The following is a 14,479-nucleotide window of genomic DNA, read 5'->3' as shown; positions in this document are numbered from 1 at the left end:
TATTTACACCACACATTGCCCTTAAACAGGACATCTCCGCTGCCTCCAACCGTCTCCTCGCTGCTGCATTTACCACCCAAGCTTCACACCCATATAAGAGTGTTGGTACTACTATACTTTCATACATTCCCTTCTTTGCCTCCATAGATAACGTTTTTTTGACTCCACATATACCTCAACGCACCACTCACCTTTTTTCCCTCATCAATTCTATGATTAACCTCATCCTTCATAAATCCATCCGCCGACACGTCAACTCCCAAGTATCTGAAAACATTCACTTCTTCCATACTCCTCCTCCCCAATTTGATATCCAATTTTTCTTTATCTAAATCATTTGACACCCTCATCACCTTACTCTTTTCTATGTTCACTTTCAACTTTCTACCTTTACACACATTCCCAAACTCATCCACTAACCTTTGCAATTTTTCTTTAGAATCTCCCATAAGCACAGTATCATCAGCAAAAAGTAACTGTGTCAATTCCCATTTTGAATTTGATTCCCCATAATTTAATCCCACCCCTCTCCCAAACACCCTAGCATTTACTTCCTTTACAACCCCATCTATAAATATATTAAACAACCATGGTGACATTACACATCCCTGTCTAAGACCTACTTTTACCGGGAAGTAGTCTCCCTCTCTTCTACACACCCTAACCTGAGCCTCACTATCCTCATAAAAACTCTTTACAGCATTTAATAACTTACCACCTATTCCATATACTTGCAACATCTGCCACATTGCTCCTCTATCCACTCTATCATATGCCTTTTCTAAATCCATAAATGCAATAAAAACTTCCCTATCTTTATCTAAATACTGTTCACATATATGCTTCAATGTAAACACCTGATCTACACATCCCCTACCCACTCTAAAACCTCCTTGCTCATCCGCAATCCTACATTCTGTCTTACCTCTAATTCTTTCAATTATAACCCTACCGTACACTTTTCCTGGTATACTCAGTAAGCTTATTCCTCTATAATTTTTACAGTCTCTTTTGTCCCCTTTCCCTTTATATAAAGGGACTATACATGCTCTCTGCCAAATCCCTAGGTACCTTCCCCTCTTTCATACATTTATTAAACAAAAGTACCAACCACTCCAACACTATATCCCCCCCTGCTTTTAACATTTCTGTCATGATCCCATCAGTTCCAGCTGCTTTACCCCCTTTCATTTTACGTAATGCCTCACGTACCTCCCCCACACTTACATTCTGCTCTTCTTCACTCCTAAAAGATGGTATACCTCCCTGACCAGTGCATGAAATTACTGCCTCTGTTTCTTCCTTAACATTTAAAAGTTCCTCAAAATATTCTCGCCATCTACCCAATACCTCCATCTCCCCATCTACTAACTCCCCTACTCTGTTTTTAACTGACAAATCCATATTTTCCCTAGGCTTTCTTAACTTGTTTAACTCACTCCAAAATTTTTTCTTATTTTCATTAAAATTTCTTGACAGTGCCTCTCCCACTCTATCATCTGCTCTCCTTTTGCACTCTCTCACCACTCTCTTTACCTTTCTTTTACTCTCCATATACTCTGCTCTTCTTATAACACTTCTGCTTTGTAAAAACCTCTCATAAGCTACCTTTTTCTCTTTTATCACACCCTTTACTTCATCATTCCACCAATCACTCCTCTTTCCTCCTGCCCCCACCCTCCTATAACCACAAACTTCTGCCCCACATTCTAATACTGCATTTTTAAAACTATTCCAACCCTCTTCAACCCCCCCACTACTCATCTTTGCACTAGCCCACCTTTCTGCCAATAGTCGCTTATATCTCACCCGAACTTCCTCCTCCCTTAGTTTATACACTTTCACTTCCCTCTTACTTGTTGTTGCCACCTTCCTCTTTTCCCATCTACCTCTTACTCTAACTGTAGCTACAACTAAATAATGATCCGATATATCAGTTGCCCCTCTATAAACATGTACATCCTGGAGCCTACCCATCAACCTTTTATCCACCAATACATAATCTAATAAACTACTTTCATTACGTGCTACATCATACCTTGTATATTTATTTATCCTCTTTTTCATAAAATATGTATTACTTATTACCAAATTTCTTTCTACACATAGCTCAATTAAAGGCTCCCCATTTACATTTACCCCTGGCACCCCAAATTTACCTACTACTCCCTCCATAACATTTTTACCCACTTTAGCATTAAAATCCCCAACCACCATTACTCTCACACTTGATTCAAAACTCCCCACGCATTCACTCAACATTTCCCAAAATCTCTCTCTCTCCTCTACACTTCTCTCTTCTCCAGGTGCATACACGCTTATTATAACCCACTTTTCACATCCAATCTTTATTTTACTCCACATAATCCTTGAATTAATACATTTATAGTCCCTCTTTTCCTGCCATAGCTTATCCTTCAACATTATTGCTACTCCTTCTTTAGCTCTAACTCTATTTGAAACCCCTGACCTAATCCCATTTATTCCTCTCCACTGAAACTCTCCCACCCCCTTCAGCTTTGTTTCACTTAAAGCCAGGTAAATGGTCATGTGTCATCATTCCTTCCTTCCTGCATTCCTTTCCTACCTTCCTGCATTCCTTTCCTACCTTCCTTCATCTTTCCTTCCTTACTTTTTTCCATCCTTTCATCTCGTCCTTCCTTCATTCCTGCCTTCCATTCTTCCTTCCTTCTGGTTTCTATAATATATATATACACATATATAGTCACTGGATACTTTCATATAACTACTATTATCTTCATTCAGCAAGCTTTTCATGTGTGTGAGTGTGTGGCTTATAATTGTTTTGAGTCAGGAGTCGGCAGCTGTCAAAATGACATATTATCTCATTACTCACTCCCCCTACTGCCTGTCAAAACAATGGGGATGGATGCTGCTTCCCCTCCATTCTAATTATCTTTCTCCCTCACTCTATCTCTTTCAATCTGTCTCTCTCTTTCTGTCTGTCTATCTCTGTCTCACAGGTACACATAAATACAAGTATACATAGTGTAAATCACCTAGGATAACCCAAAAAATCCAGACAAAGTGCTATACTCTGCTTGAGTAAACGTGTGATGAGAGTAAACGTGATGATGACACAATCTTGTGGCTCTCTCTGAGACAGAGAGCTAGACGGATAGACAGGGAGCTTGGCAGACAGACAAATAGACAAAAATGTTTGTGTACCAGCAAAAACAAAGCAGGGCGATGGCCATCTAATCTTTTCTTATCAGCTGCACCCTCCCCCACCTTCCTTTACGCTCATCAAACATCAGCTCTTATCAGATGTTATCTCCCTTTATCTTGTCACTGTCATGGGGTGGACTTCTTTTTTTCTTGTTTCAAGGGAACAATATTATTACATCATCTTCTTCCTCATCCTCCTCCTCTTCCTCTTCTTCCTCCTCCTCCTCCTCTTCCTCCTCCTCCTCCTCTTCCTCTTCCTCCTCCTCTTCTTCCTCCTCCTTCTCCACTGCTTTTGGTCTCAAACTCCTCTAAATCATGAAATTGATCTTCACTGACACTTCCATCTGTGTTAGAGCATCACTTGGGAAGAGAAGAGTCACAGATTTGCTGGGGAGTCATATTTCTTACCACTAAGCATGCTGAAAAAGGAGGACTGAAATGGCATTCCCACAATGCACCACTGGCTCCCCAACTTTTTTTATATGGTGCACACTGACCATGGAGACCCATTCTCTCACATGTGGGCCTACCAGCTTTCTCCTGCTTGATTTGAAGCTGCTAGAATTTATGCTTATAAATACATCAGAAACAGTGGCACAAGATGTATTTATACAGCGTAAACAGTCAAAGGGTTAAGCTAGAGAAGTGGCTAGGAAAGTGACCCCTGAAGTGTCCTAGTCCTTATGGAGGGGGATTCCCCTTCCAAACAATAACCTCTCTTCCCACTCTCCTCCTCCCTGTCTTCCATTCATCAACAACAGCCTTCAATAAAGGTAACTGTCATGTTGAAAGTTCATTCTTTTGTGCATGTAAATCTATCTTTAAAGTAAAAAAAATTTTTTTTTGTTGATACTTCTGGGTGTCTGGAATGAATTAATTGGATTTACATTATTTCTTATGGGGAAAATGGATTCGCAAATTGTGAATTTCGATAATAGTCACACAATCTGGAACAGATTAATTACGAAAAACGAGGGTCCACTGTATTTTGATGAAAAAACATTATTCATTCCCAATATTACTTATTCCAATGACAACTTAATCCGGGGGTCCACTGTATCATGGAATTACCCAGATAACTGCAATCAAGTGGCTGTCCCAGATTTCCGCTTGGCCGACTTTATGGGACTAAAAAATTACCTGGGTGGGCTAAATTGGGATGACCTTATTATGGGTCAGGTAGGAAGGGGCTGGTTACCAATATGACGTATTTCAGAGCACAGTGCTAGCTTCCCAGACGACTTCTGTCCTGAGTAGGGAAATTAAATCTAACAAAAATGATCCCAACTGGATAAACAATAGATTAAAACATCTCACTGGTCAAAAGAGAGGCATATATAGGCATATCAAAAGAGGGGATGGTCAGTTAAGAAATCAATATATTCATTTAAAGAGAGAAATAAAAAAAAAGGAATAAGAAAAGCAAAAAGGAATTATGAGGCTAAAGTCGCAAGGGATTCGAAGACTCACCCAAAAGGGTTCTTTCAGGTATACAGAAGTAAGATTAGGGACAAGATAGGCCCACTTAAGAGTAACTCATGTCAGATCACTGACAGTGATAACGAAATGCATGAACTTTTCGATAACTACTTCCTCTCAGTTTTTACTCAGGAAGATACTAGCGAAATTCCACAAATGATAAATTATGTAGAACTATGCACGATTAGGGTAACTGGTGACATGGGCCTCAAACAAATAGAGAAATTAAAACCTAAAAAATCTCCAGGCCCTGATGAACTGTTTGCAAAGGTTTTAAAGGAATGTAAAGAGGATCTTAGCAAACATATCGCTATAAACTGGCATAGTGCCAGACAAGTGGAAAACGGCAAATGTAATACCTGTTTACAAAGCAGGAGACAGGTCCTTAGCATTCAACTATAGACCAATAAGCCTTATCTCCATAGTGGGAAAATTTATGGAATCAGTAAGTGCTGAAGCAATTTGTAGCCATCTTGACAGGCATAAAATGATTAATGAATCTCAACATGGTTTTATAAAAGGGCATTCCTGCCTATTGAGGAAACTTAAGGCACACATAATAGGAGGAGAAATTTTTCCTGGGTAGAGGCATGGTTGACAAATAGGCAGCAGAGTGTTTGCATAAATGGGGAAAAATCAGAGTGGGGGCACATCACAAGTGGTGTTCCACAGGGGTCAGTGTTGGGTCCCTAGTTGTTCACAATTTACATAAACGACATAGATGAGGGACTAAACAGTGACACAAGCAAATTTGCTTATGACACCAAAATAGGCCGTCCAATTCATTCTAATGAGGACACTAGAGCACTCCAGGATGATTTGAATAGACTGATGCAATGGTCGAAGAAGTGGCAGATGCAGTTTAATATTGACAAATGGAAAGTTCTAAATGTTGGACAGGTAAATAACCATGCCACATATAAACTAAATAATGTAGATCTTAATACTACTGATTGCGAAAAGGATTTAAGAGTTCTGGTTAGCAGTAATCTAAAACCAAGACAACAGTGCATTAGTGTTAGCAATAAAGTTAACAGAATTCTTGACTTCATATCTAGAAGTATAAATAATAGAAGTCCTCAGGTTGTTCAACTCTATATATCCTTGGTTAGGCCTCATTTAGACTATGCTGCTCAGTTCTGGTCACCGTATTACAGAATGGATATAAATGCTCTGGAAAACGTACAGAGGAGGATGACAAAGATGATCCCATATATCAGAAATCTTCCCTATGAGGATAGACTGAGAGCCCTATATCTGCACTCTCTCGAAAGGCGTAGAATTAGGGGGATATGATCAAGGTGTATAAATGGAAAACAGGAGTAAATAGCGTGCTGAAAATTTCCAGCCAAGACAGGACTCGCAGCAATGGCTTCAAGTTGGAAAAATTCAGATTCAGGAAGGATATAGGAAAGCACTGGTTTGGTAATAGAGTTGTGGATGAGTGGAACAAACTCCCGAGTACAGTTATTCAGGCTAAAATGTTGTGTAGTTTTAAAAATAGGTTAGATAAATACATGAGTGGGTGTGGGTGGGTGTGAGATAGACCTGACTAGCTTGTGCTGCTGGGTCTGGTGCCGTGCTCCTTCCTTGAGTGGAGGTGACCAGACTGGTGGGTCATTGGGCTAATCCGAGGGGGGTGGGTCATTGGGCTAATCTGGGGGGGGGGGGGATGGACATGCTCCGCATGGGTCAGTAGGCCCGTTACAGTGTTCCTTCTTTCTTATGTTCTTATGTTTATTTGTTTTCACTGTTTCACATAAACATGTCTGTCTGTCTGTCTATCTATGTGTCTGTCTGTCTAGCTTTCTGCCTATCTAGCTCTCTGTCCATCTGTCTTTCAAACTCTCTATCTGTCCAGCACTCTCTGTCTAGCTGTCTGTCTAGCTCTATGTATCTGTCTGTCTGCCTGTGTGTTTCTGTCTGCTTGTCTCTCTTGTATCAGAGTTGCTCATGAACCAACTGGTATTACAAACGATATCTATCTACAAGCACAGTATATAGCAATTTGTCTGGATTTTTTGGGTTATCCAAGGTAATTTACACTATGTACGTATAATTGTATTTACGTATGTGTTCCTGTGAGATAGAGACAAAGAGATAGACAGAGAGATGGAGACAGAGACAGTCAATCAGCCAGCCAGCTGGATAGGTGCCCAGCCAAACGCCAGCCATCCAGGTAGCCAGCCAAGAGGCCAGCCAGCCACCAGCCAGCCGCCAGCTAGCTAGCCAGCCTGCCAAAATTACAGTTCCAAAATTGTTTCTTTTTACTTAGGGCATAGGTTATAGGACATTCTGGCAGGATGACACTTTCCTCTTGAAAACGGAGTGTTAATAAGACATAATATCAGAGAATTCTTGGCGTCTGCGCACTGTTTGCTCTAGCTGGCGCTAAATTGAACTGGTGCTCCCACAAGGTACTAAGTGGTCCCAGATTTTTGTAATAGTGCACACACCAAGGGGTAAGACCCATTCTATGCTGACCAGGCATCTTAGGCCAATCGTGCCAAGTTTGGAGGCAGGAAAAATAAAACATAGATCTACGTTTGGACAGTTAATGGGTTAATCTGAATTAATTTTCCCCATAAGAAATAATGGAAATCCAATTAATCCATTTCAGACACCCAAAAGTATTAAACAAATGTTTTCTACGTGAAATACACATCTACACAGAAAACAATGATACATGAAGAATAAAACAATAATTACATCACACTTACCTTTATTGAAGACATGGTGATGTATGGAAGATAGGAAGAGGGGAGAGGATGGAAGAGTTTACAACTGTTTGGAAGGGAAATCCCACTCCATAAAGCCTTCAGGTACAAAGTCCTTATCCTGGGTTACTTCCCTTCTTTGTTTTTTAATGCCACTAGGACCAGCTTGAGTCACTGACCCGTTGCTCAAAAAAGTTTTCCAGAGAGGTCTGTTTCTGGCATATGTTAGGAATTGTGTTGGAGGAGACAACAAGGTAGTCCTTCAATATGACATTAATATCAGCTCTACAGCTTATTTATCTGCACAATTCATCTAATATGACATAATAAACAATATTAATAACATAGAAACATGACATATAATCTAGAATGAATAAAATACGTCATTAAGTATGTCACAAGTGTTGCTGTGTTACTGCTGTTGTGTATAAGGGCCACTGAGACATAAGCCATACATAGTGGTGGTGGAGGCGGCAGCAGTGGTAGAGACTAGAGGCGGCGGTGGTGTCAGTCGCCCTATATAACTTCAATAACATTGGAGAAGTTAGGTTCGTGCTGTCCTTTTTCTATCGATTAATTGCTTAACTTACTTGCTACAGTTAATGCTACACTTTATCGCTGGCTGCCACTATAGCCTTTATAGACTCCTGCTGCTTTAGTGTCGTACACATTGCAGAATCACTGAAAAAGGCACATTCTCCCCTTTCTCTCAGCCCTTTACCAAAGGGCTGCTGGCACTAGAAGCTTTCTTTGGGCCCATGGTGGCTTATTTAGCAATTACAAGCACTAAAAAGAATGGTATAATACAAAATGTATCTTATGAACGTGTGGGATCGTCGTCACTGGCTGGTAAACAATGGCACACTGGGCAGCTCAGGCCCCGACACGAATGACTTATACCGAGTTCAGTGATGTTCACCGAACCAATATTTTGATGCAAAATCGTTACTTATTCCGATGACGTCTTAATCCAGGGGTCAACTCTACGAGCAAACTGAGTTACGAGTTCAGTCACGGAATGAATTAAACTCGTAAGCAAGGTACCACTGTACCAACGTGGGCTACAAGGTTAGGAATATGAATGTGAAATAAGGAGAATAGGGAGGTGGTCTCTGTCCTTGGCATGCTGGGGTCATGTGAGGATTCTGCTGAGAAAGGAAGGGGCCCAGAAGGAGGGAGTTCATAGATGAATGTGCCTACGACAGGGTATTTTTTTTTTTTTTAAGGAAAGGGAGTGTGGGGAGAGGACAGCTCCAAGGAGAAAGAGTGAGAGACACAAATAACCCGCACATAGAAGAGAGGAGCTTACAACGATGTTTCGATCCGACTTGGACCATTTACAAAGTCACACTACCTTCTATATACCTTTGAAGAGTTTCGAGAATTTATCTACTCTCTGACCCTGGCCATGGGTGAGGCTCATCTGGTGCTTGCCTGGTCAACCAGGCTGTTGCTGCTGGAAGCCCGCTCCCCCACATATCCATCACAGCCTAGTTGATCTAGCACCTGGTGAAGATACTTGTCCAAACCATACCACGGGCAGGGATAGAACCCGCGATCAGAGTCTCAAAACTCCAGACAATCGCGTTAGCCATTGGGCCAGCTAGCCACATTAAGATTCATCCAACTAGGTATATTTCTGCCCCATAGGAAGGTTAGCATAGGCACCACTGTGACCACAAATGCAAGTTTTTACAGACGAATCTCCAGCTAGCGTGGCCATGACAAACTCTAGCTCAAGTCCCCTCAAAGCAGTCAACATGACTCAGGAAATCGTAATGACACGATTTGTGGTATGGTTTGTTTGCAATCGTGTCATTACGATTTCGTGAGTCATGTTGATGGCTTTGAGGGGACTTGAGCTAGAGTTCATGGCCACGCTAGCTGGAGATTCGTCTGTAAAAACTTGCATTTGTGGTCACAGTGGTGCCTATGCTAACCTTCCTATGGTGTAGAAATATACCTAGTTGGAAGAATCTTATTGTGGCTAGCTGGCCCAGTGGCTAACGTGACAGTCTGGAGTTTTGAGACTCTCTGATCGCGGGTTCTATCCCCACCCATGGTATGGTTTGTTTGCAATTGTGTCATTATGATTCCATGAGTCATACATATCCAGTTTCCTCTTGAAGGCTTCTACACTTGTTCCAGTAGTGTTTCTGATATCTTCTGGTAAGATGTTGAAAAGTTTGGGACCCCAGATGTTGATACAGTGTTCCCTTATTGTCCCCACCGCACCCCTACTCCTCACTGGGTATATTTTACACTTCCTCCCATATCTCTCACTCCAGTATGTTGTTATGGCAGTGTGCAGATTTGGGACCAAGCCCTCGAGTACCTTCCAGGTATATATTATCATGTACCTCTCTCTCCTCTGCTCCAACGAGTACATGTTCAAGACTTGCAGGCATTCCCAGTAGTTTAGGTGCTTTACTGGCTCAATGTGAGCCGTAAACGATCTCTGTATTTGTTCCAGCTCAGATATTTCTCCTGCCTTGAACGAGGCCATCAGCACTGAGCAATATTCTAAGTGAGGGAGCACTAGCGATTTGAAGAGTGTCACCATCAGCATTTTTTCCCTTTTTTTGAAAGTTCTCAATACCCACCCCATTATCTTCCTGGCTGTCATGATCTTTGTCTTGTTATGGTCTTTAAAAGAAAGGTCCACTGACATAATTATTCCTAGGTCTTTTATGTGTTTCTTACGTTCTATTTGGTGACCCTCTTGAGTTTTGTATATAGTGCTCCTTTTGAGTACTTCATTCTTTCCATACCTAAGCAGCTGGAACTTATCACCAATGAATGTCATGTTGTTCTCCACTGCCCACTGCCTTTTTTTCCTTATTTAGAAAGAGAGAGAGACTGTAGATTCCCCTCCATGTCCAAGATGTCCCTCAGCATGACCAGTAGTGCAGATGGTATATGGAACCTGCTCCCTACCCTACCTTTCATGCCAGGTAAACCAGTGATCCAGGATAACAGCCTGACATCCACCAAGCCACTTCAGCAGGTAAGAGAGAGGGCAGATGGAAACCTGCAAAGAGGCATACCTCCTTTGGATGCCACCTTCTGGAATCAACAGGTAGCAGTCAGACACAATCACCAGCTGTGTATTAATGTGTTGAACACGGTTAAGGGGTTAATGACACACAAAGGCTGATTATTAAGTGTGGGATAACCAACCCCTCCCCAGATATCTGAGGAGGGGTTGTCAAAGTGGTTGGTTTGGGCACCTAAGAGAGGATAGAGCAAAATAGGATGACTAGGAGGGTATATTAATCTGAGGTAGAGAAAAATGGGATAGTAGTTGTCCCAGAAAACGTTAAAGGAGGGCAGGGGTAAAGGAGGCTTTGAGTGCAGGGGCTTGAATATACAGAAGGCTTGTGTGAGTGTATTCGATTCGAGTGGAGGAAAGTGGTTTTAGACTTGACATGCTGCTGGATTGTAAGCAGAGTAACATTTTAGAAGGGATTCAGAGAAACCAGTTAGCTGGACGGAGTCCTGGAGGTGGAAAATAAAGTATTTGCACTCTGAAGTAGTGAGGATGCTGTAATTCAGAGGGCCATCTGAAGTGCAATGTCAGCTTACTTCTGTCAAGACAATGACTGAATGAATGACAATGAATGTGTTTTCTTTTATTGTAAGTCACCCTGTCCCAGTGGAAGACAGCCGATTAAATTTGTAAAAGTAACAGCTGTCTCCTATCAGGGTAGGGTGCCCTGAAGAAGAGGAAACACGCTCATTCATTCAGTCTTGATGGAAATATGTTGACATCACAGTTCACATGGCCCTCTGAACTGTAACATTCCTACCCATCCTTCAGAGTGTAGGCAGTGTACTTCCCACCTCCGGGAATCAAGTCCGACTAACTGATTTCCCCAAATCTCTTCACTAACTTCATGCAACTTCTCTTCAGAATCTCCCAAAAAACTATGTCAATTGGCAAAAAGCAACTGTGACATCTCCCTTTTTTTTTTTTTTACACAGGGTTTGACAAGGTTAAGGATCCCTAGTTTTATTGACAAGCTATTTACAGGTTAAGGATTCCTAACTTTATTGACAAGCTAAGAGCTGTTACCTACATCAACTCATTTGAAAGCATTTTTAGTGTTACGAGACATACAAGTAGGGAACAGGATGAAGTTGGAGCCATCTGTGGGCCAGCATTTTCATTTGATCAACTGACGTTATATCGTTGACATCATTATGCTGTGCGAATGTGTTCCATACTCGAGTCATCCTGGGTATATATGATCTCAAATGGAGTGATGTTCTGGAGAAGGGTACAGCCAGAGTGAAGTTGCTGCTTTCTGCCCATCTTGTGGCATAAAAGCTTGTTTCACGCTGTCCTCGAAGTGGATCCAAGTGTAGTACTTTGACAATATTGGCCTTATACATAACACTAAGGCCACCCACATCCCTCCTGTGTTGAAGGCTCTGCTGAAATGACAGATCTATCCAGGATGGGTCCAGGCGAGAGATGAGACATCTTGCTCTGTTCTCCACTCTGTCCAGCAGTCGCAGATGAGAGGGGGGGCAGGCAAACCAAGAGAGTGGAGCATACTCAAGGTGTGAGCGTACTTGTGCCTCACACAGAATCCTGCAACCCCTGTCAAGCAGATGCGAGATACGGCAAAGTGCTGTAAGCTTCCTGGCTGCCTTGTTTGCTAGATTTACAACATGGTTCTTCATGGTTAGTTTGGAGTCAAATTTCACACCAAGGATATCAACTTCTTCTCCAGGTGCCAACACCTTCCCATTCATCCTTACTACTGCACCAGCATTACCATCATGGTGCGTAGAGACGATCATCATTTGTGTTTTGTCAGGTGCAAATGTTACTTGCCATCTATTTCCCCAAGCTGATATAGCTCTTAGCCGGTGATTAATGTAGCTTAGAGCAGCTGGCATTTCTTCTCTTGGATAAGTGAATGTCAGTGTACAGTCATCTACATATGCATGTGATTCTGGGATGAGATGAAGAAGGTTGTTGAAGTAGACATTCCATAACAATGGTCCCAGCACGCTTCCTTGTGGAACACTTGCCCCAATAGGATGTCTTGCTGATTCCGTTCCATTACCATGAAGGTAATCACTGAGGAGACATAGCATAGAGCCTGCAATTCCCCGTGCTTGAAGTTTTGCTAAGAGGCCCTGGTGCCACACCCGGTTGAAAGCACCAGCAATGTCCAGTGCTACCACACAGCTGACTTTGGATTCATCCAGTGACTGGTGCCACTTTGCAGATAGGTTCAACAACAGATCAGCAGCAGAGTAAATTTTTCTGAAGCCATATTGATGATCACAAAGTAGTGAGTGGTAGTCAAAAAACTCTCATTTGTCTTGAGATTATTGTCTCAAGGATCTTACCAGTCTGACACTGAGATTATTGCCTCTCAAGGATTTACTGTACAGTGCTGAGATGATTGAGGTGCAGGACATCTTACTGTGACACTGGTCTGTAGTTGCTGATTTCTGCTCTGCTCTTCTTTTTGTGAACAGGGACTACATTTGCCTCTTTCCACAGAGAGGGCCATTTACACTGTAATAGGCAGTGCTGAAAGATGCGAGTTAGAGGTGCTGCTAGCTGGTCTTCACATCTTCTCAGCAATCTTGGGCTCAACTTGTCTGGGCCCACAGCCTTTTCTTGGTCAAGCGATTTAAGAAGGAAATGCACCTCCTCTTGCCTTATTGTCACCACTGACAGTTTTGACACAGTTCTTGCAGCTAGCCAAGGAGGGTCCCTTGCTGTATCAGGAGCTTGCATTCTGGTAGCAAAGTGTTCAGCAAAGAGGTCTGCCTTCTCTTGACTACTAGTAAAGGTGGTCCCATCCTGTCGATTTAGTGGTGGGATGAGTTCATCAGGCAGATAACCTTGTCTGTCCTTGACCAGGAACCACCAGGTTTTGGAGCCTACCCTACTTGATGCTAGCTTTCTTTTTGTGTCCACCTCCCATTTAGCAATGGCCCACTTTTGAACGTCACCCATATGCCTACTGGCTTGCCTGTGCAAGTTCCTGTTATAGGTGGTAGGATGTCTCTTATACCCTCGCCATGCTTTGTACTTAGCAGTAGCAGCCTCTCTACAATGAAAGCCAAACCAAGGCTGATCTGTAGGCTTCATCACTTATTGCCGGTGAGGAATGTGTTCTTGTTGTAGATTAAGGATGTGTCCAGTGAAGGCTTTCACTTGGTTGTCAACATCCCCTTGGAGAAGAGCATTCCAATCGGTGGTGGCGAGCACAAAGCAAAGGGCTGGCCAATTACCTCTTTCCCATAGCCAGGTTGTGCGTGTGGACTCCTCACCTTGTTCTGTTGGGATCTTAAGTGTCGTAAAAACAGCCTTGTGGTCAGACGATCCAACGTAGCCGAGGGGTTGACAAGAGACTATGCCTTCTGCCAGATCACTCACTACTGGGTCAAGGGAGGAGCCAGAGATGTGAGTAGGGAAATCAAAAAAGTTTCTCATGTCAAATACTGCAAGAAGGTCATCAAAGTCCCTCTGTATAAGGTGTTGGTTGAGGTCACCAACAATTATGATGTGTTGACAGCTATATTGTAGCAGAAGGGAGTCAATATTTTCCATTAGTAAGTTGATGGGGTCTGCATGTTGCCACTGAGGTCTGTACATTGCACATGCTAGTACAGAGGTACTAGTGTTTATGCAGAGCTTGAAGAACAGGTGTAAATGATAATGTGGAGCATTTGACTGAACTTTGCATAGAAAGGGGTTTGGTTATAGGTAACACATATTTTAAGAAAAAGGTGATAAATAAGTATACAAGATATGATGTAGGGTGAAATGATAATAGTTTATTGGACTATGTATTGGTAGATAAAAGACTGTTGGGTAGACTTCAGTATGTACATGTTTATTGAGGGGCCACAGATATATCAGATCGCTTTTTAGTTGTAGCTACAGTGAGAGTAAAAGGTAGATGGGATACAAGGAAAATGGAAGCAGCAATTAAGAGAGAAGTGAAAGTTCATAAACTAAAGGAGGAGGCAGTTAGGGTAAGATATAAAAACTGTTGGAGGACAGATAAGTTAGTTAAGAGTACAGGCAATGGGGTAGAAGATGTATGGGGCAGGTCTAC

General features: G+C 42.2%; 1 protein-coding gene across 1 annotated transcript in view; it reads right to left on the bottom strand.

Annotated features, from left to right (window-relative positions):
• Positions 1 to 14,479, bottom strand: part of tkv (serine/threonine receptor kinase thickveins) — a 377,353-nt gene that overhangs the window by 34,284 nt on the left and 328,590 nt on the right. The window lies entirely within an intron of this gene.

This window comes from Cherax quadricarinatus, chromosome 57 (genome assembly GCF_038502225.1).
Source record: "Cherax quadricarinatus isolate ZL_2023a chromosome 57, ASM3850222v1, whole genome shotgun sequence".
Classification (NCBI taxonomy): domain Eukaryota; kingdom Metazoa; phylum Arthropoda; class Malacostraca; order Decapoda; family Parastacidae; genus Cherax; species Cherax quadricarinatus.
Note: the sequence above shows the minus strand (reverse complement) of the source record. Positions and strands in the feature narration are given on the sequence as shown.